Source organism: Dromiciops gliroides, chromosome 4 (genome assembly GCF_019393635.1).
Source record: "Dromiciops gliroides isolate mDroGli1 chromosome 4, mDroGli1.pri, whole genome shotgun sequence".
In the NCBI taxonomy this organism is placed as follows: Eukaryota; Metazoa; Chordata; class Mammalia; order Microbiotheria; family Microbiotheriidae; genus Dromiciops; species Dromiciops gliroides.
The window spans coordinates 404778524-404802651 of NC_057864.1; the positions used below are offsets into that span (position 1 = coordinate 404778524).

At 35.9% G+C, this 24128-nt stretch overlaps 1 protein-coding gene across 2 annotated transcripts in view; it reads right to left on the minus strand.

Moving 5' to 3' along the window:
* PRKN (parkin RBR E3 ubiquitin protein ligase) overlaps positions 1–24128 on the minus strand; it is a 1788167-nt gene that overhangs the window by 1567441 nt on the left and 196598 nt on the right. The gene's annotated exons all lie outside the window — the stretch shown is intronic.

Here is a 24128-nt window from a genome sequence, read left to right on the forward strand (position 1 = left end):
TCCTCTAACCCCAGTAATCTGGGCAAGAGAGAGAACCAGCTTTAGAAGATGGAAGGGCCCAGAAGGGATGTCTATTCCAGTTCTGTGTTTGGTTTGTTTGTTTGTTTTTTGTTTTGTTTTGTTTTTAAAGTAGAAGCTTCCAACAAGAAGTTATAGTGAGAAGTTACAAACTAACTCTATGACTTCGGGCAAGTCATTTAACCACTCTTTGCTCAGGTTCCTATCTATAAAATGGCGATAATAATTTTACCTATATCTCAAGGCTGTTGTGAGGATGAAATGCGATATTTGTCAAGTGTTTTCCAAATCTTAAAATTTTCTCTATATAGTACCTAGAGAGTTAACTACTAGTAGTACTACTACTAGTCAGCTGGCTAGAGTAATAATAATAGCAGCAGGGGGGAGCTAGGTGGTACAGTGGATAAAGCACAGGCCCTGGATTCAGGAGGACCTGAGTTCAAATCCAGCCTCAGACACTTGACACTTACTAGCTGTGTGACCCTGGACAAGTCATTCAACCCTCATTGCAAAATAATTAATAATAATAATAATAACAATAACAATAACAATAAGCAACAGAAGTAGCAATAGTATCAACAATGGTTCTCACAGTCTCTGACAAAAATTAGGCACATAATAAGTGCTTGTAAAATTTAGTTTTATAACTAAATATGAGCAATTTGGAAATATGCCCAAAGGGCTATAGAACTGTGCATACCCTTTGATCTATCAAAGTGCTAGTTTTATATCCCACTGCTAGATATATCACAAAGGCATCCTCAAAAAGAGAAAAAGATGTATTTGTACAAAAATATTTATAGCAGCTCTTTTTGTGGTGGCTGAAAATTGAAAGTCAAAGGAATACCCATCAACTGGGGAATGTCTAAACAAGCTGTGGTATATGATGGTGATGAAATATTATTGTGCTATAAGAAATGCCAAGCAGGATGATTTCAGAAAGGCCTGCAAAGACATGTATGAACTGATGTACAGTGAAATGAGCAGAACCAGGAGAACATTGTGCACAGAGACAGCAATACTGTTTGATGAAGAACTGTGAATGACTTGACTATTCTCAAAAATATAATGATCCAAAACAATCCTGAAGGACTATTGAAACATACTATCCACCTCCAAAGGACTAATATTGATGGAACTGACTGAAGCATGCTATTTTTCACTTCCATTTTTTCTTTTATTCAAGTTTTATTTTAAAGAATGACTAATATGGTAATATTTTACATTTAAAAATCTATTAAAAACTAGATATGATAAATTATCAATTATTGAATGGGAATCTTAAGGAGAATGCCTACCTTCAGCAGTACAGGGCACCTTTACAAAAACCAAGCTTAGTTTCTGGCATAAAGAATTTATGTATAATTACTAAAAAGAAGACCTGTCAAATAAAGAAAACTATAAATATCAATAAAATATTTTTGGCACAAGCTAATATGATGAAAGGGAAAGAGGGTAAGAAGATAAGTAAGAAGGACAGAAGAGGAAAGGAAAGAAGAGGAAAAGAAGAGACAGAGAAGAAGTTGAGGAGAGATGGGATAGAGAGAAAAGGAGAGGAGGAAAGAGGGGGAGGAGAGGAGATAAAATGAGGAAAAGAGAGGAGAGGACAGGGGAGGAGAGAATATGAAGAGAGCATGCAAGAGTTGTTGTTCACTCCTTTTTCAGTGTGTTCAATGCTTCATGGTCCCATTTGGGGCTTTCTTAGCAAAGATAATGGAGTGGTTTTGCAATTTCTTTGTACAGTTTTAGAGATGAGAAAACCGAGGCAAACAGGATTAAGTGACTTTGCTGTGGTAACACAGCTAGCATGTGTCTGAGGCCAGATTTGAATTCAGGATGATGAATCTATCTATTGTACCACCTAGATGCCTGGTACAAGAGAGAGCAGATGCCAAATTGCCAAAAAAAATTTTTTTAATGAGAAAATAAAATGTGCAATTAAACGGGAGGAAATAAATTTTCAGAAAGTATTATACACAATTATATACCAACAAAACTGATAATTTAAGTGGTAAAACTAATAATGTAAAAAGTCAGGCATACTAATTCACTGTGAATGGAACTGTGAATTGGTCCAACCAATTTGTAGCACTACTTGAAATTTACAAAGCAAAGTTAATAAATTGTTCTTTGATCCAGCTATCTTAAGACCTGTAAAAATATTCCAGAAGGATTTTGACAGCAATATAAGACTTTTCTAGATAAAAATATTCATAGTAGCATTGTGATAGTTAAAAGGTTGAAAATATGTGCCTGACATAATGGTTTTAGAAATTAATAGCATAAGAAAGTAAATGAAATATCACTGCATTGTAAGGAAGGATAAAGATGAAGATTCAGAAAAAACATAGGAAGACATGAATGAAGTAAAAAGATGAAGAATAACTATGGCAAAAGAATAATTCACATTGATAGCAACAGTAAAATAAAGTCAATATATACAGGCAAACTCCAAGAAATAGCATAAGATATTTCTAACAGTCAGTTGGGGGTATGAGACTGCATGTTGGGAGACAGGTTGGAGCAGAACAAGTAATTCTGAAAGTCTTTAGAGAGATGATAACCGAGACCATGAGCTGGTGAAATCACCAACTAAAATAGTATACAGGGGGAAGAGAGTCAAAGCCAGAACCTAGAGGTACCAGCTAACATGACATGAATGAAGATCCAGCAAAAGAGACAGAGAGGAGTGGTCAGACAGGGAGGAGGAAAACCAGGAGAGAATGGTATTACTAGAGCCTAGGGAGAAGAGAATATCAAGAAGAGAGTGAATTACAACGTTCAAAACTGCAGAGAGGTCAAGAAGGATGAATTAACAGGAGAGTAAAGAGAAAGGATATAGAAGTGTCTTTTATAAATGACCTTCCCAATGAATTTATTCCTAAAAGGGAGGAGAGCTCCATGACAATGTCTAGAGGGGAAAGATGTATCAAGAAAAGGTTTTATGAGAAAAGGGGACATATGGAAATTTTTGTAGGCAACAGGAAAACAACAACCAGATAGGATCCAATTGAAGATTAGTGAGAAGATAGGGGTGAAAGAAGAAAGAAGATAGGAAACAGGCTGGAGCAGATAAGATGGAATGGGGTCACTTATGTAGGTAGAGGGGTTTGCCTTGACAAAGAGAGAGACCATCTGGTGAGATGGTGTGAAGGAGAAGATAGTGGCAGAAGGAATGTGAGTGATATGAGATGAGGAATAGGGAAGAAGAGAGAGTTCCTTGCAAATAGCCTCCATTTTTTTTTTTCAGTGAAGTACGAAACAAGGTTCATAGCTGAGAGGGTGGACAGAGGTGGAACTGGGTTAGGTATGAGACAAGATTCTAATGGAAACCCTTTGCTTTCAAGTGCAGAGAAATGTATATTTTTTAAAAAAAGTAGATGAAGAACAATGAGGATAATGTTGTAGGAATCAAGAGAAGAGAAAGTAACAAGAGTTAGTGGTCATTTGAAGCAAGTAGGTCAAGGAGTATGAAAGTCTGGGAAAAAGCCATCAGATTTGACAACCTTTTCAAGGCAATTTCAATATAGTGGTAGGGACAAAAGCCAGAGAATGAGAGGTTTACAAGTTAATAAGTGGTAAGGAAGAAAACTATCCTTTCTAGAAGTTTAACAAAACATGTTGGGATTGACAGGCCAAGTTTGAGCAGGTAATAAGATTTTTTGTCCTTTTTAGGGAGAATTGATAGGAAAAAGTGGGTATCTGAGCACCATATCAATAAATGAGCATATTGAAGATTCTTCAACTACAAAAGAAGATGCATAGTCACCACTCTATTTAGAAGTCTAGGTTGGGTTCTGGCGATGATGAAAGGATTTATTCACCGTATAGGTTTTTGCTCAATGGCACCAATTACCTATTTAAATATCTTTAACTTGTAAATTTTAGTTTGATATCCCAAGAACTTATTTTCAAATCCAAAAAGAAGTATTTCCTAGAAAACACAATTTCTAGGATTTGCTAGAATTTGCTAAAATGAAATATTTGTAAAGCTCTTAGTACATCACCTAGAATATTGTAGGCGCTTTATAAATTCTTGTTTTCTTTCTTTGCCTATCAATTAGCAACTTTTTAAGGGAAAATATCAAATGACTTGGCACCTGTCATAAAAACTATATAATTGTCATGTAAATGGAACTTTATCACTAAATGATAAAAAACAAGATAATTAGAACATAATGGAATTTCCCAAAATGCACTTTTTTCAGTATTTCAAAGGATTTGTCATCACAATTATGTGGATGTGGAAGATTCATCAATTGGTACAGGGCACAACTCTTCCTGGGCAGCTAGGTAGTACAGTGGATAGAGCTTCAGGCCTGGAATTAGGAAGACCTGAGTTCAAATATGACCTCAGATACTTAGTAGCTATATGATTCTGAATAAGTCACTTAACCCTGCTTGCCTCAGTTTCTATATCTATAAAACAAGCTGGAGAAGGAAATGGCAAATCAACACAGGATCTTTGCCAAGAAAACCCCAAATGGAGTCACAGTGTTGGACACAACTGAAACAACTGAGCAACAACAACATAAGTCTTCCATGAATTCTCATCCTCTGCATTACCTGTCCCTAATACACACCTTCCACGTGGAATCCAGCCAACATGCTGGGAGTTATCTTATAGTACTTTCCACATGAAGAACGTAGCTATACAGAATTGAGGGGATGTACCTGATAAGTCTCAATTTCACAAGACCAGCTCACCTCTTTTTTCAGTACTGGATAGCATGCTAGAGTCAAAAAGACAGGAGTTCATATTTTGCCTATGAAACTTAGAAAAGTGGGTGATACATGAGCAACTACCTTCATTTCTTTTAGCCTTAGGCAACACTTGAGGATTAGAAGTTAAAAGTTGAATCTGTGTTTGTGGAGGGAGTTCCAACACAAAATCACAAGTTCTTGGTGAATTCACATGTAAGGAAAAAATACAAATGAAAAGTACAGATGAAAGACCATTAACCCTGAAGTCAGAAAACCTGGGTTCTCCCTATCCACCCTAACCATGATACCAGTACAGCCTTAGGCAAATCACTTAACCCTGGACTTTAGTGTTTCTTCAAGGGTAAAAATGAGGGGACTGGGCTACATAGCCTCTCAACTACCTTTTCATTCTAAATCTATGAACCTATGATCTTTGATTATCTCTTTTACACATACAAGGCATTAACAGAAACTTTTCAGAATCCAAAATAGGTACCTCAAAAGTTTTAATTTGAAGACGAATACAGAGAATAAAGGCATTTTCAATGTCCCTCTCTCAGTTTTGGATAAGTCTAACAGAAAGATAAACAATAGAATGAATGATATTTTATCCTTGAATGACATAAAGTTTAAATGGATCCCCACAAAATTCCTCCCCACAAAGGACTTAGAGTTGGAATGCATCTTAAAAGCCATCTAGTCCAAATCCATAATTTTATAGACAAGGGAAATGAGTGCCAGAAAAGTCAAAACGACTCAGCCAAGGACACACAGATAGTAAACCTGAGAGGCAGGATATGAACTGAAGTCTTCTAAATCTAGGGTTAGTATTCTTTCCACTGTGCTACAGTACTTCTAAGTACCATTACATAATGATTCTCAAAGTATGGATCATGGAAGCCAGGGGAGGCCTGAAATTTTTTCAGGTCTTCTATGTGAGGTCTTTTCATGATACTAAGATATTATTTGTTTATTAAAATATTCCATCATTTTCCAGCTTTCTCCATCAAAGAAGCAAGAATTTCTTCATGTACATCTATTGATTTATAGTTTGGTTGATTGTCTAGACATAAGGAAGTGCTAAAAAATTAATAATGCAGATTAAACTTAAAAGTGTGTCACACACATGTGTTTTTTTTTTCTGAAGAGCAAAGTGGGTTTTCAATAATTTTTAGGAGTGTAAAGGTTTTATGAGACTAAAAAACTTGAAAACTGATTCACTAGATGAATAAGGAGTTGAGATAACAGCCCCATGTTGGACAGTCTATTAAATAAAATAGCAGTGAATGCTTTGAATTATAGCCCCTACTGCACAACTTACTTTCCTTTTGAAGTACATTTCTAACTACACTTCTTTCCTCCAGGGCCAGCCATATTTATACCTTCTTTAGACCAAAGGACTTCTTCTATGCATGGGAATTTTTTGACCCCATACTTACTACTCCCAGCTCTCTGCTATAATAAGCAGTTGTTTTATACATCTGAAACTTTGAATAATAAATTCAATTATAAAGTGGGATATATATATATACATATTTACAGATAGAAAGGCTATAACATATGAGGACATTAAGGGACAGCATAGCAAAGTATTAAGTAGGAATTAGGAACTAGAGTTTGCTTATAAACTAGACATCACTGATGCTTTTAAATAGTTGCCACATGACTAAGATTTTTTTATCTTAAAAGATTAAAATATATTTTTCTAGTGTAATATATAAGAAAATAACTGGGATTGTGGATGTAAAAACTAGTTGTTATTTATATTAAAATATGGTGATTAAAGTCCAATGCCACTTTGAACAAAGGACTTACATATGTATACACACATGCATGCATATACGCACGTGTGAGCCTATACACACAACATATATACATGTATGTATATAGGTACACATACATGTCTATATGTAGATGTCTAGATATACATGCATATACATACACACAAACATATACATGCACATACACATACATTTGTGTGTGAATAGCTAGAGAGTTTCCTGCCACAATACTTTAATTGTATTTTAATGACTGGATCTTCAAAAAGAAAAATGAGAGATACTATAGAGTTAACAACAGTTAGATGAAATAATAGTAAATTAGCACCTGTTATACTATCAAATGAGGAGCCTAAGTGTAATCATGCTCCAACTGGAAGAAAAGAAAAAAAAGAAATGCTAAAGTGTTTTATTTTTTTTCTCCTCTGAGCTAAAATGGAGGTAAGATGATAGCTGAAAAGAAGTCCTGCCTGTCACAAAGAAGCTAATGATAGATAAGACCAATCTTTGCATAGACCAGATAGATAACTGGGCATGGCCTTGAGAAGGTAATGCACTCTCTGATAAGCAAAGGACCATTTTCCTGAAGCAAGTAGAGAAGCCGAGCAGAAACAAGGAGAGGTAAGCAGATTCATGCCAAGGACTATACAATTGGTTGAAATATCGCTGCCTTAATAAATACCTCTCAGGAATGCAGTACAAAAAGAGGTAGAATGTGCATAGGTACAAAGGACTGTAAGTTATAAATCAAAAGTAAGCTTAGAATTGACTTTAATCAAGGATTAATAACAGTTTAAAGTATAACACTGTGTATAGAGAAGCAGAGAACATTAGGATTTTGAACTATAAGGCAGGAAGAATCATTTAGCCCACACTCCTCACTTAAAAGATGAGAAAAGTGAGGCCCACGGAGGGTAAGTGACTTACCAAAATTTGCAATGATAAGTAGCACATCTGGGATTCTAACCAAGTTGTTCTGGCTTCAGATGCACTGCTTTTGATATCATACCACACTACCCTTGGGTGCCAAGATGTTTTATTTCTTTAAACCTTATTAAATGTATTTCTTTTCTGCATTTATCTCTTATAGCTAGCAATGTTATCTGCATGACTGTTGTAATAGTTAGTTTTAGCCAGTCAGGATATGGAACCATTCAACTATTTCTATGGAAAGAGCATATTTAATATGGAAATAAGTATATTAATGTGGATCTTTCAGCTATTAAGTTTCTTACACTTAAGTTAAAACTAAGCATTAGGCAAAAGTTACTCTAAAGAGAACTATGTTTCACATGGTATAATATACACTGATTCTCAGAAAGAGATAACTAAACTGTAGAAAGTATGTTTTGGATTCTGTGGGTCAAATGACCAACTAGGTGGCACAGTGGATAGAGCACCGGCCCTCGATTCAGGAGGACCTGAGTTCAAATCCTACCTCAGACCCTTGACATTTACAAGCAGTGTGACCCTGGGCAAGTCACTTAACCAAAAAAAAAAAAAAAAGATAATAGGACTAGACATTTTCCCTAATCTTCATGACCTTTAAAAATTTTCCAAAATAAGAATCATATGCAAGGGGATTAATTAATTGCTAAGACATCAAGAATTCTAATGAGATTATCAGCCTGATGAATTAATAACAGGGAAGATTACTTCCTAACATGTTCACTCAACACTCCCTTTCTCCCACACACTCTACAATCTAATAGAGTTGAACAACTGGACCCACAGGCATGTGCTCTGGGGTTAATGAAGCAATTCCCTTGCTCCTGATGAAGTCTCTGCCAGCACATACCTTCTTTCTGGCTTTTACCTGACTATCCAATAAGGAAAAAAAGAACAAAACAACCAATATAGTTTAACTCTTTCCATGACCTCTTCCTAGTATGTAAAAGGTGGTGGTAAAGAAGAAATTTTCTTTTACCTGGGGAGACAATATGTTGTACTGCATCAATACTTAGCCAGAAAAACTAAAGAGCAGAGACATCTAGGACAGAGCAAGCCCAAGTGTGTGGTGCGTGCATGCATGTGTGTGTGTGCGTGCGTGCGTGTGTGCGTGCATGCGTGCGTATGTGTGTGTGTGTGTGTGTGTGTGTGTGTGTGTGTGTGTGTGTGTGTTGAGAGGGGAGTTTGTGGTAAAGAGGAAGATGCACTCAGTCTGAAAGAAAGGGTTTTGACATGCAGGTAGAGCTAGTTCTGTCCCTGCAGAAGTCACTTGAAGCACAGATTGAAGTTGGTGAAATAGAATTTCCTTGAATGAGGGAAGCTGAAATAGCTTTCAGGTCCAGCCCTTTGAGGGATATGTTTATGAACAGACAGAGTCAAAAAGTGAGCAATTTGGCTGAAATTACCAAAGATCTCGAGAAGAAGAAAATCATATTAAAAGCCCTGTGCACAAACTGAGAGGGAAGATATTAATAATGGAAAGGAAGATGAATTTAGGACTTCTAAATGAGTCCAAAAATCTCTGTACAAATACTTTAAGACAAAGAAAAAATCAACACAACACCTGATAAAGCAAAGGATTCTGCAGATTCCTACAAAAGCTTGGAACTACAGCAGGATTTTAGCAAATAGTTTCAGAGAGAAATAAGGATTGTGAAAGTGGAATTTATAGCCTGTACAACAGAAATATTTGGGAAAATGGAAAAATTTGAATCAACAATGGTGAATTTCTCCAAAGAAACAAAAGAGAGAATAAATGACTGGGAATACAAATACAAAGAAGTGAAGGACAATCTGGAAGAGAAGGCAAAAGCAATAATGTTAAAAGAAAACAATCTCTATAGAAGCAAAGCATGCTAATCTCAAGAACAGAATGCATAGACACAATTTAATCAACTTGTAAGTCTAGTCTATTCATGGATAATCGTTGAATTACTGAACTTAGCACTGATAGCCTAAGGGCAAATATCATAATAATTATTATGTCAAGAATTATTGAACATAAGTATTATTAATGAGAATTAAAACATAATTAAATATAATACTAATCAAATGGATAATCAGAATATATGTATGTGCATGTATGCGCACATATGTGTATGAAGGTATGTATATATGTATGTGTATATATATATATTATTACAAATTAAGCTAATTTTCAAATTGCCAAGCTTCTTAACACTAAAAGATGATAAAGAGATTCAGGAAACAGTGCTAAGCATAAATAAGAATGTACCCAATTGCACTTAAAAACAGAGGGACCTGGGAGAAAAAAACCTGTAATTATCCAAGTTATTTAAAAAAATCCACATTCTTTTTAAGTATGATTTTGCAAACACAATTGGGTACTTTCTAAGAAAAATAAGCAATATGTATATTACCCTGAATCTTATAGGAAGTAATTATTAATAATCAATATCTTTTTAAAAATGTAATAACATTTGTATTTATAGTTTGGGTTCCAATTTTAATCCCTCCTTCCCTCCCTCCGTCAAGGGGCTAAGTCAGCAAGAAATCAGATATGAATTATACATGTATGATTATGCCAAGTATTACCATATTTGTCACTTTGTACAAGAAAACTTGATTAAGAGAAAAAAAAAGTAAAGAAAGTGAAAGCATGCTTCAGTCTTCCATCAATATCAGTTCTTTCTTTGGAGGTGGTTTGCATGTTTCATCAACAGTCCTTTGGGATTATTTTGGATCATCATATTGTTGAGAGAAGTCAAGTCATTCACAGTTCTTTATTAAACCATATTGCTGTCTTTGCACAATGTTCTCTTAGTTTTGCTTACTTCGCTATACATCATTTCATACACCTATTTCCAGGCCTTTTTTTTTTTTTTTGTGGGGCAATGAGGGTTAAGTGATTTGCCCAGGGTCACACAGCTAGTAAATGTCAAGTGTCTGAGGACAGATTTGAACTCAGGTCCTCCTGAATCCAGGGCTGGTGTTTTATCCACTGCACCACCTAGCTGCCCCTATTTCAAGGCCTTTCTGAAGTCATCCTGCTTGTCATTTCTTATAGCATAATAATATTCCATCACCATCACATACCACAGTTTGCTTATCCATTGCCCAATTGATGGACATTCCTTTGATTCCCACTAATCAATATCTTTGAAAACCCTGTGATCTCCCTTTCTTTCTCAAGAATTTTTGCAACACTATCCCCCCCTTCCCCAAAAGGCAGGTTCTCCTTGAGAGATTTTACCAACTAAGACAAGGTCACAAAAGGAGCCTTGGATGGGGACACATTCTTTTATCTAGATAAGTTGAAGGACTTCACTGATGACATTTCGCCTGCATGAATCAGTTCTAGGTGGGAACCACTGTGCTGCAATCATCTTGGGGGATCTCTACATTTTTTCCTGATGTCATCTTTACTTGAGTCACCTATTCCCTCACTTAATTTTAATATAACTCATCTCTAAATCATATAATCAAATTAGATTTAAATAATGCTAACCAATTAGATTTGATTGTTATTGTGATGGACCTCCTACAGCGGGAAGAATATATGAATCAGACCCAACTGTGAGGAAGGGGTCTTTTGTCTGAGAGAAACAGCCATAGGCCTCATTTTATTAATAACCTGCTGGCCATATTAATAAAATAATTAAATTACTCAGATTCTATGTCTTTCATTATTTTAATTGTCACAATCTGTGAATGTTTACATAGGAGCACTTTCCTGAGCAAAGACACCAGGTAATATCCTTGATAAAGAAGATGCTCAGAGGTAATAAACCAGGGTGAGGGTCTAAAAATTTCTGTACCAATACCCAAAGGAATTGGAATTAAATTCTCAACATGGGGCCATGACCTTTTGTCAAAAGACCAATACTCTGTTATATCTGAGGTTTCATTGTTGTGGTTACTTTTTCTAATAATGTAGCAATGGTCTAATACTTTTCATGTTGTGAGGTTATATTTCATGTGTTTCCATAAAACATCCATTTATAATTAATAGTGCATTGGCCAACTTCCTTTGGTTCCTTTAGTATCAAAAGGGCATTGATGTATTATTTGGCTTGTCCATTTGTCATCTATCTTTTCCATGACTAAGACATCATTTTCTAGTTATATCCCTTCACCATCTTTTAATATCCATTTCTCTTTGGTACAATTCCACAACTTACTTAAGTATACTGCATACTATTTTTCATTGCTTTTTCAGTTACTTGTAATTTTTATTTTTTCTAAGAACATGTTGTCTCAAAAAAAGAATATGTTGTCTCATGATTCATAACCATATAGTATCAGTAAGAGAATATTGGTATTAAAGATATTCAAACCAATAAATACTTAGTGAATGTAAATAAAAGGTTTTAGGGATACAAAAACAGCCAAAAAATTCCAACAGTAAAAATAAGTATCTGGACCTCAAAGAATTTATACTTTTCTACAGGGAACAGACAATCTTAACAGATAAGTGTATACATAATAATTTAAGGAGGAAAGAGGGAGCACCAACAAATAAAGGGAACTAGGAAAAGAGCAACATTTGAATAACCTACCCATTAATAGGAAAACTTTTTTTTAGTTTGGAATCTATGCAGGATTTCTATGACACTGGTGAATATCTATTACCCAAGGGATTCCAGGAAAATTAGTATAGATGGTAATAGTAGAGCAGAGTTCTCTAGTTGAAGGCAATTTGCGCAAGGTTGGTCTAAAGAGTCATAGCCAGTCTTAAAACTACTCCTTAACTCTTGAGTGCAACAAATGAACCTTCCCACTTTGTCTGGCTCAGCTCCCTTTCTGTAATCATCACCACACCTCAGGATCCTGAAAACTAGACCTTATCTCCCACTAGACCTGATTATGAGCTAGATGTAAATTTCTTATTGTAACCCATTTTCCAACACTGCCTCTTATTTCTGGTGGCCTTTTCATACTCATTGATTTGTTTGGCTAGTTCATATTGGTAAAGCGGGAAAGCAGCCTACATAATTATTTGACCCCACTCAAAGTAAATGATAATATGCTACTGTTTGAAGCATTTATCAAATAAGAACACATACTGATTGTTGACTAAGTATGAACATGGCCTGGACATCTCTATAGATGCAAGACTAAGTCTATCTGATTGGCTAAGGGGCTTGGTAATGGCCTGGATGGGGGTGCTTTATAAAATGACGATTCAGAACTCAAGATATTCAAGAGAGTATTGACTCAGGAAAGAGCCACTCCTGGGAAAGAATTGTATAAAGCTGTGGAAAGGGGAGAGCCCCTTCCCCCCTCAACCTTAATCAGCAGAGGACTTTTTTTTCTTTTTTTTAGTGAGGCCATTGGGGTTAAGTGACTTGCCCAGGGTCACACAGCTAGTAAGTGTTAAGTGTCTGAGGCCAGATTTGAACTCAGGTCCTCCTGACTCCAGGGCCGGTGCTCTATCCACTGCGCCACCTAGCTGCCCCAGCAGAGGGCTTTTTGAGCTTTAAAGGGTCTGGAGGATTTTGGAGTTCCTTGCATCACCCCTGGAAGAGTTACACACCTGCATATGCTCGGTATAGGAGGCTGTATTTTCAGAGCGCTACAAAAAGTCCAACAACCACAAAAAACAGTATGGCATCTTGGAAATTCTAGCAAGAAGATTTTCAGAAACTATGTATTAAATTTTTTATCCTATGTATTTGAAATGTGAACCCACTTTCCTCTGTACTCTAGATATACTTCTGAGAATCGATCACAGATTTCTGGGTGAATGTTCTTTGTTACACTACCCAAGAAAATATCCCTTTCTAAGAGCTAATTAAGTCAGGCTGCCTAATTGATGTCATCGATAATAAATGGAGGTGGATTTCAGATTGTCAAACATGACAGAAATGGAAAATGACATAGGCTATAGGGGATGTGGAGAAATACATCCACTAATACACTACTGGAAGAGTTGTGAACCAATCCAACCATTTTAGAGAACAATTTGTAACTATGCCCAAAGAGTTACATAACTTCATGTGCTTTGATTCAGCAATACCACTACTGGGTCTATATCCCAAAGAGATCAAAGAGAAAGAAAAAACACATAAGTACAAAAGTATTTATAGCAGTTCTTTTTTTGTGCCAGAAAAGTATTGGAAACTGAGAGGACAAATTATTAGAATTGAATATATATTGGAAATGAAGCATATTTTTCACTTTTTCTTGCTTTTCTACAATATGGTTAATATGGAAATATATTTTGCATGACTTCACATGTATAATGTATATCATATTACTTACCTTCTCAGTGGGTGGAGGAGGGTTTGGAGGGAGGGAGAGAATTTGGAACTCAAAATTTTAAAATAAAAGTAAAAAAAGAAAGGAAGAAAGAGATGGTTTCAGAAAAACCTGGGAAGGCTTGCATGAACTGATGCAAAATGAAGTAAGCAAGACCAGAATACAGTATAACAATAACATAAAATATAAACAATTTTGAAAGACTTAAGAACTGTGATCCAATGCTATCATCAATAAGGATTCCAGAGAATCAAAGATAAAGAAAGTTACTTGTATTCTAACAGAGAAAATAGACTAAATGCAGACCTATGTTTCTTGCCCTTTCTCATATTGCTCCTGCCTCCATATATTTCCACAAGCTAACTGCCATGCCTGGAACGTACTCCCTATTGATCTCAGAATCCTCTTCCTTCAAGACTCAGAACATTTGCTGATTCCTCTCTCTCTCCAGCTGTTAGAGCTTTTCTGCCCTTCTTAAATTATTGCATATTTGTTCATTTGTACCCACCATGTTATCTACTAGAAAAAATATACGGTCTTTGAGGATAGTCTGGTTTTGTCTTTGTATGAAAAGCACCCGGCACAGACTATGCAGGTAAGAGGTACTTAATAAAAGTATGCTGAATTTAATTGCTTTTTTTGTTTTCTTTTAAATTTTCTATTAAATATGTACATATATAATATATATTTTCTATTCCTCACTTCCTCTCCCAATATAAATGGAAGAAAAACAAAACTTTGTAAAAATATGCATACTCAATAAATTCCCACATTGGCCATGCTCAAAAAAATCTGTCTTAGTCTGTACCCTGAACCCATTGCCTCTCTGTTAGGAGGTGGGTAACTTGTTTCATCATGAGTTCCCTGGAAATGTGTTCAGTTGTTGTGTCAATCAGAATTGTTAAGTCTTTATAAGTCATTTATCTTTCAATTGTGCAAATTTTTGTTGAATCTAAGTAAATAAAACTAAAGATCCTACTGATATTCTAGTACCTGGACATCTTCAGTAAAATTAAGGCCAAAGTGCTATTTTTGTACCATCCTGCACTTATGCATTTAATTTAATTTGAGGGGTTCCCATCACACTGAGTGGCAAAATATTAGAGTTTAATAGGGGAGTGAGAATAGAATTAGAGAAGACATTAGAACACACCATGACTGAAGTCTTGGATCTTATATTCTGCAGGAATGGCTCAAAAGGACATTGGGGTGTCTTCTAATTTAGAGGATGGACATCTTCCTCAAGTGTTTAATATTACATATTACCCTAAATATTACACAATACATATTCAAATCCAACTTTTCCACATACAGGTGTAACCCAGCAATAGCAGGGATTAAATATGACTATACAAAAGGTATTATTATGAACAAAAAATAAAGCTTTTGGATGAATCATATGCCAGTTTCCGAGGATTAGCCTAGCCAAGTTTGCAGAGGTTTAACACCAGGTTGACCATAGGATAATTAATTCTTTTGACCAAAGTCACTTCAAAGACTACTAAGTTATAGAAAGGTTGCATTCTGTGTCAGTGGAAAGTATAGGGCCTAAGAAAATTATATATATATATATATATCAATACATACTGAAAAGAGAGAATGAACCAGAGCTTATCTAAATTGCACATGTTCCCCAAATTCAAGCATCAAGCTCTATACAAAAGAGACACAATACATGTTTACTGATTTGAATTTAAGTTTTAAAATGCTTCTACATTAATTTTTTTATTTAAATATTATGATAGCCTTTTAAATGATATGTCATCTGTATTTTATAAGCAAGAAAACAGGGCACAGAGGTATTTGCCTATGGTCACACATGAGTTAGCAACTTTTCCACAACTGAAAACAAAAGCAAGTAATATTTCCAGAGTACTACATTGACTTGGCACTGGATGAGTAGGTGGGATTTCTTGGTTCTAGGCCTGCAGTTATCCCTTACTTTTGATGTGACTTTGGACAAATAAGCCATAACTTTTTTTTGTTGGCAAGGCAATGAGGGTTTGTTCAGTGACTTGCCCAGGGTCACACAGCTAGTTAAGTGTCAAGTGTCTGAGACGGGATTTGAACTCAGGTACTCCTGAATCCAGGGCCGGTGCTTTATCCATTATGCCACCTAGATGCCCCCAATAAGCCCTAACTTTTGTATCACATTGTCCTCATTTACAAAATGAGGGGAATAGACTTGATGATTCCTAATATTTCATCCAGATTTAAACTTCCATGGCCTGGAGACTAGGTGGCCCAGTGGACTTGGAGTCAGGAAGACCTGAGTTCAAATGTGGCTTCAGACATTTACTAGCTGTATGACACTAAGCAAGTCACTTAGCCTTTCTCAGCCTCAGTTTCTCATTTGTAATATGAGGATAATAATACAACCTACAATGGGTTATTAGGATCAAATGAGATAACACTCATAACATATACATAACAATGTATAAAATACATTGCACATCTTAAAGCACTATTTAAATGTTAGCTATTACACTGGGTAGCTAGGTCTTGCAGCAGAGTTTCTGTCCTGAAGTAAGGAAAACTGATTTTCCTGAATTCAAATCTGGCCTCAGAAGCTTGCAACCTGTGCAACCCTGGGCAAGTGACTTAACCCTATTTGCCTCAGTTTCCTCATCTGTAAAATGAGCTTGATAAGGAAATGTCAAATTTTTCTGGTATAATATGTGAACTCCAAATGGGGTTCACAAATTGTCAGATATTACTGATATGATTGAACAACAATTATTATGCTATCTATTATTGTCTCGTGTATTGAGATTACCAAAACATATATGATGGTGAGTATAGTATTCTGAAATGAATTCAATTTCAGTTTATTTAATTGATATTTTTTAAAATTAGAAACACTCCATAATTATTTTCATGTTGACCATGAATTATAAAGTATATCCATTTAATATGAATTAAAGATTGTCATAATGAAGAGTCAGGTGAATACTTGTCATTGTACCTTGTACCTAACTTGATAAAATCTCAAAGGAGCTAGATCTAAATTTATTTTAAATCTCTTTCATTTTAAGTGGGAAGAAAAATATATCTTTCCCAAAGGATAAATTTGCCATTAAGATATTTCTCATTTCAGAGAATGAGTATTCTCGGTAAAGTTTAAAAACACATACTGATCAAGCTACTAACTGAAAAGAGAAAATAATAATCTTAAAATTCCAACTTTCTGCCAACCATAATCTGTCTGCAGTCATCCACCTCTGTCCAGTATACCAAGAAGGTGAAAAGTACTGGTGAGTAACAACAAATTTCACAGTATGCATTGATTTTGCTGTCTGTCTTGCCACTTTCTATTTGAATCTTCTTCTAGTTTGGTCCTGAATGGGATAACTCCTGAAATCAATTTCTTTTTCAAACCACATTGTTAGAAACATGTGGCTCTGACCTGAGTGGAGAATAAAGGAAGCAAAGAAACACACCATGAAAGATACAAGAAACTTCCTAGATGATACCACAACAGAGTGAGTTTTAGAAAATGTCTACAAGAACATAGCTGTTAGAATAGAAATGGTGCAAGAAAAACAAATATAATAATAATGAATAATAAGCATTTGTATGGTCTTTATTATGTGCCAGGTGCTGTGCTAAGTGATTTTACAAATATGAATTCATTTGAGACTCACAATTACCTTGCAAGGAAGGTGCCATTATTATCTCCATTTTACATTTGAGGAAACTGAGGAAAACAGAGGGTTAAATGATTTGTCCAGGGTCACATGGGAAATAATAATAATAGCTAACATTTATACAGCACCTGGTATTTGCCAGGCACTGCACTGAATACTTTATAATTATTATTCCATTTGATCCTTACAATCCTGAAGGTAGGTGCTATTATTCCCATCTGACAGATAGGAAACTGAGACAGACAGTGGTTACGTGACTTGTTCAAGGTCACAAAGCTACTAAGTGTCTGAGACCAGATTTAAACTTGTCTTCCTGAGTCTAGGCCTGGTTCTCCATCCACTGAGCCACAAGATGCCTCTAAAGTTTATAAGCTGCTTTTAAAACTGCTTTAAAATTTATAAAAATTATGTATATTATTTAATTACATAGTAATCTACAGGGCTTTAGTAAACAGCTATCAGTGACAAGTTGCTTCTTAAGAACACTCTAGGTTTTAAACAAATGCCCTGATTGTTATTTTGGAAAATTCTGAAATTATAGATCATTTGGCTCCTCATAAATCAACATAAACCATTGACCTCTTAGCCTAGCAATCATTTACTTCTAGGTCCCAAGGATTATGATACCTCTGGAATTTCCCCAGTGATCTGAATGATACCTCTCTGAGCAAGGCAGAATCCCTGAAATCAAGCCAGATCTGAAAGTACACTTTATTATTTTTTAAGCTCCCTTTAGTCAGTTTTATGTCCCACAAGAGTCTACCTCTCAGGACTTTTTAATAAATCTACCCCAAACTGACCCCTGGAGAAAAAAAACATAGAAGACATATTTAAATAAACTTGAGTGGAAAAAATACAGTCAAGAATTCTAACATTTTTTCCCCATGAGTCACACAATTTCTTTGAATAATTCTTTTACATGGTTCATTTTATATCTTACAAAAACCTGCTCTCACTACTATGCATCAGTTAAAAAAGAAATGATTTTCCACTGTTAGTGTGTGGTTTGTTTTTTTTTAAATAAAGCTTTCATTTAAAAGATATTTTCCAGTTTTAACTCTGCTTTTTTTTTTTTTTTTGGCTTTAGGCTCTTGGAAAGTGTTACTAATTTAAATTAAACTTTAATTAAATTAAACTAATAGTAGTTTTTAAACAGTTCTGCATTCATGGCTTACAATTTTAATGATTACATAGCAAGTGTAGAGTGAACATGTTCTATGGGTTCACTTTAGTAGTAAAAGCCAAATTAAACTGAATTCTAATTAGGGTACAGGTTTCAGAGAGAAAGTCACAATTAGTCATTCTCTAACCCACAGTCCTTCAAATTCATTGAAGGACAAAACCTATCAGGAAATGTGATGTACCTATAAGGAATACAGAAACATGATGATAACAGTTCACATTCCAGGACAGTGAGTGAAAAGCCAAAGTCAATGGCAATAACATTTTTTGAAAATGCTGAATTCTTAACACAAGTAAATTAGAATATTTTACATTTTTGTTCACAACTTTTGCTTTCTTCCTTAATCTTTTATGAATAGACCTTCTTTACCCTCAAGGAGCATCTTGGTACCTGTTTTGTTTCTCCTCTTCACTAAATACATAGTTTTGTCAAATTCTAATACCAATAACTAACATTTATTTAGCCCTTTACAGTTTGAAAAGCAGTGTGCAAATATCAGGTCATTTGAAGGATCAGGTCTATGAGGTCTATGCAATTATTAGCCCCATTTTACAGATAAGAAAACTGAGGCTGAGAGTATTTATGTGACTTGCCCAAAGTCACAGAGCCAGTTAAGTGTTTGAGGCAGGATTTGAACCTAACTCTCAAGTTAGCATTCTATCCTATGTCACCAACCTGCCTAATCTCCCCTTCCCAAATACTTTGACCATTCCATACCTCTCTGCTACAATGTAGGATTAATCTGTGAAGTATATAAAAATCTAATCTAACTACCTAAAATATCACTGAAAAGCCCCTACAATTTCCATGAAAAACATCTTTTAGTAGCTACTTTAGGTGCTTGCTAATCTGCTATACATAGAAAAGAAAGATATTATCCAAAGGAAGTAACATTCCTTTTCTAAAATCTAAGACGACCATAGACTAGGGAAGGTTTATTAACCGAAAAGAGCTATTAAGTATGTATAAACATAGAACAATAATCTTGTGCATATGCAAAATAACAGTGTATATTAATAACATTTTAGTATGACATGATGTGTAATATAACAGTATAATATAATACAGCATAACATAACACATGCTACGATACACTATATAATATAATGTGATTGTATGGTTATATTATATAGTATGATAGAGTATAACATACTCAAAGAGTAAAAAGCATACCAATTTAAAACAATGTAATAAAAATAATTTAATATATTATGTATTCATAAAACAAAAAAAGTGAAGTAATTAAAAAAAGATAAGGCATGGACAGACATAGGATCACTGAAACAGGTCTTTTAAAGTCAGCCATTACTACCATAGAAAACACAGGGGAAGTACCCTTTACCAAGTTAGAGAGAAGTACTTCAATGATAGCCATTTTATGGACACAGAGAAATACTAACAATGGAGACTGGGTGATGCTCTTGGAATGCCAATCGGACAAAAACATGAACTATTCAAGCCCCTAAACTTAAATGACAATTCTGTGCAAGGTAGAATCACAGGTACAAGAAAACAACACAGAATTGTGATGGCAAAGTCAAAAAGGTTGGTAAAATCACAATCAATTAAAAAGATGGCCTTGGGGACAGGAAAATTTGACTATAAGTCTTGCCTCTGACATACTTGCTTCATGATCCTGGGCAGATCAATTAACCCGTTAGTGCTTCAGACATTTGTCAAAGTATCTTAGTTGTAGAGAAGATTCTGAGTTGTATCAGTTGAGGGAATTTCCTTATCCAGAAGTTTGTTAAACCAATCACATCCCTAATTATAATATAATAATAACAATTTATCTAGACCTGAAATTTCCTTGGTAGATAGGGTTCTTCTTGCTACAGAGAATTCAACTCCAATGGGATGGCCATGTTGTTCAATGGCCAAATGTACGCTTGCCTAAAAGACTATTTTACAGAGAACTCATGCAAGGTAGGCATTCACATGGTGGTCAGAAGAAGTGATACAAAGACACTCTCAAAGTTTCTTTGAAGAACTTTGGAACTTATTGCATGATATGGGAGACACTGGTACTGGACTGCCCAACATGGTGTGCCCCCATCAAAGAAAGTTCTGTGCTCTCTGAGCAAAGCAGAGTTGCAGCAACTCAAAAGAAATATGAGATATGTAGATTTATAGAAGTCATACCAAATATTCATATGGACTATTTGTGCCTGATCTGTGGTAAAGCATTCAGAGCTTGTATTGGTCTGATCAACCAGTCAGACACGTTGCAACTTAACTCCTTATCATAGTGATGTCATTTTGGTCCTTTTCAAGATGAAAGACAAGTAAAATACTGTTTAGTCAATTAGTTACTTCTGACTCTTTGTGACCCCATTTAAGGTTTTCTTGTCAAAGATACTGGAGTGGTTCGCCATTTCCTCCTCTGGTGGATTAAAGCAAACAAAGGTTAAATCCCTTGCCCAGGCCACATAGCTATTAAGTGTCTGAGGATGGATTTGAGGATGAATCATCCAGACTCTCAGGCTCTGAGTTTTATCTACTATATCACTTAACTACCTCTTTAGATATCATGAAAAATAGCTCAAATACATGAAGAATCAAATCAGTCCAGTAAAGATAATCAGAAATTCACAGAAGATAAAACACAAAGAAGGAGTCGGACATACCCATTTCTTCACATATATAATCACAAATGCCCTAAGAATGAATTGGAAAGCAAGGTACACCACAGATGCTACTACAAAGAAGCACATTTAATCTCAGAGTTATCACTGAGATTTCATAAGATAACACTGATGATTAGAATATATATCTAGCAAGTTCTGCTACATTAAAAATAGACTTAGTGGGGGCGGAGCCAAGATGGCGGAGAGGAAGCAGCAAGCTGCCTGAGCTCTCCTTCTGTTCCCTCAAAACGAACATTAAATCAAGCCTCTGAACGGATTCTGAAACTACAGAACCTGCAAAGAGACAGAGAGACACAGTCCTCCAACCAGAGATAATTTAGAAGACTTCAGGAAAAGGTCGGTCTGACTCGGGCAAAAGGGAGGCCCAGTGCAGGGCAGCAACCCAGCGCCGAGGGGGTCGGGGCAAGTCAGCAGGAGCTGTGGGCCACAGCCGGACAACTGAGGCTCCCGGAACCTGGTTCAAAAATCTGGTGGCCAAGAAGGACAGTGGAAAAACCTACCTGCACCGGCCGGGAGGGAGACGAACGGGTCAGGCCGGGGTCTGGCGCCTGGCTGGCCGAGCACAATCAGACAGGAAGTGCAGGACAGGGGATCTCCACACACCATAAAGGCCTCAGAGTAAAAGCCCGGTCACACAGCACCTATACCCCGGCACAAGAAGCCCAAAACAGGGACCCTCGTACCCCCAGAGCAGACCTCAACTTAAAGAATAAATAAATAAGCTGCAATAATGAGTAAGAAGCAAAAAAGAGCCCTCTCCATTGAGAGCTTCTGTATCAATAGGGAAGAAGCCAACACAAACTCAGATGAGGACAATAGCCTCAAATTGTCTACATCTGAAACCTCACAAGGGAAGGTGAATTGGTTGCAAAAACAAAAAGCCTTCCTGGAAGAGCTCAAAAAGGATTTTAAAAATCAATTGCAAGAGGTAGGAGAAAAAATGGGGAGAGAAATGAAAGCAAAACAAGAAAACTATGAAAAAAGAATCAGCAGCTTGGAAAAGGAAGCTGAAGAAAACAAAGCCTTAAAAAATTCATTTGGCCAAATGGAAAAAAAGCTGCATAATCTCACTGAAGAAAACAATGCCTTAAAAATTAAAGTGGGACAGTTGGAAGATAAGGAATCCATGAGACACCAGGAATCAGTCAAGCAGAATAAAAAGAATGAAAAAATAGAAGAAAATGTGAAATACCTCATCGGAAAGACAACTGATCTGGAAAACAGATCGAGGAGAGCCAATTTGAGAATCATTGGACTGCCTGAAAGCCATGACCAGAAAAAGAATCTAGACACCATATTCCAGGAAATTATTAAGGAGAACTGCCCTGATATCATAGAATCAGAGGATAAAATCATCATTGAAAGAATCCATCGATCACCTCCTGAAAGAGACCCCAATAGGAAAACTCCAAGGAATATTGTAGCCAAATTCCAGAATTATCAGGTGAAGGAGAAAATACTCCAAGCAGCCAGAAAGAAGCAATTTAAATATCATGGAGCCACAGTCAGGATTGCTCAGGACCTGGCAGCTTCAACATTAAAGGACCGCAAGGCTTGGAATATGATATTCCAGAAGGCAGCCGAGAATCTATTACCCAGCAAAAATGTGCATTTTCTTTCAGGGGAAAAGATGGACATTTAATGACATTGGGGACTTTCAATCTTTCCTGGTGAAAAGACCAGAACTGAATAGAAAATTTGATCTCAATATACAAGACTCAAGAGAAGCTTAAAAAGGTAAACAGAGGGGGAAAAAAAAGTTACCCTATTAGGTTAAACTGTTTATATCCCTACACAGGAAGATAATACTCAACTCTTAAGAACTGTAAATGTATTTGGGCAGAGAGAAGGACTTTATATAGAGGGTATAAATATAAATTGTCTTTGATGTGATGATACAAAAGAATTAAGGGGTTAAAAAGGGAGTCTATGGGGAGGAGAGGAAAGGGGAGGTGGAATGGGATGAATTATATCATATGAAGAGGTGGAAAAAAACCTATTACAATAGAGGGAAAGAAAGAAGGGGGGAACATTTTTTCAACCCTATTCTCATTAGATTTGACTCAAAGAGGGAATAACATATACGTTCATTGGGATAAAGAAATTTAACTCATTCTTTAGGGAAACAAAAGGGGAAGGGAAAGGGGGGGACTGATAGAAGGGAGGACAAAAGCAAGGGAGAAAAGGGTAAAGAAAAGAGAGGGGGGTGATAAAAAGGGAGGGCAGATCGGGGGAGGCAGGGGTAAGAAGTAAAAGAAGAAGTAAAACGTCGGTGAGGAGGAATAGGGTGAAAGAAGGGGGGGAAAGTACAAAGGGGGTAAATAGAATGGAGGGGAATAGACAGTCAGTAATAATAACTGTGAATGTGAATGGGATGAACTCTGCTATAAAATGGAAGTGAATTGCAGAGTGGATTAAAAACCAGAACCCTACAATATGCTGTTTACAAGAAACACATTTGAAGCAGAGAGATACACACACAGTAAAGGTAAAAGGCTGAAGCAGAATATATTATGCCTCAGCTAAAGTAAAAAAGGCAGGGGTAGCAATCCTTATCTCAGACAAAGTGCAGGCAAAAATAGATCTCATTAAAAGAGATAAGGAAGGAAATTACATCTTACTTAAAGGTACTATAGATAATGAAGTAATATCAATATTAAATATCTATGCGCCAAGTGGTATAGCATCCAAGTTCTTAGAGGAGAAGTTAAATGAGTTACAAGAGGAATTAGACAGTAATACTATACTAGTGGGGGATCTGAATCTCCCCCTCTCAGAATTAGATAAATCTAGCCAAAAAATAAATAAGAAAGAAGTGAAAGAGGTGAATAGATTACTAGAAAAGTTAGACATGATAGATGTCTGGAGAAAATTGAATGGGGATAGAAAGGAATATACCTTTTTCTCAGCAGTACATGGCACATTTTCAAAAACTGACCATATATGAGGGCACAAAAACATCATAGTCAAATGTAGAAAG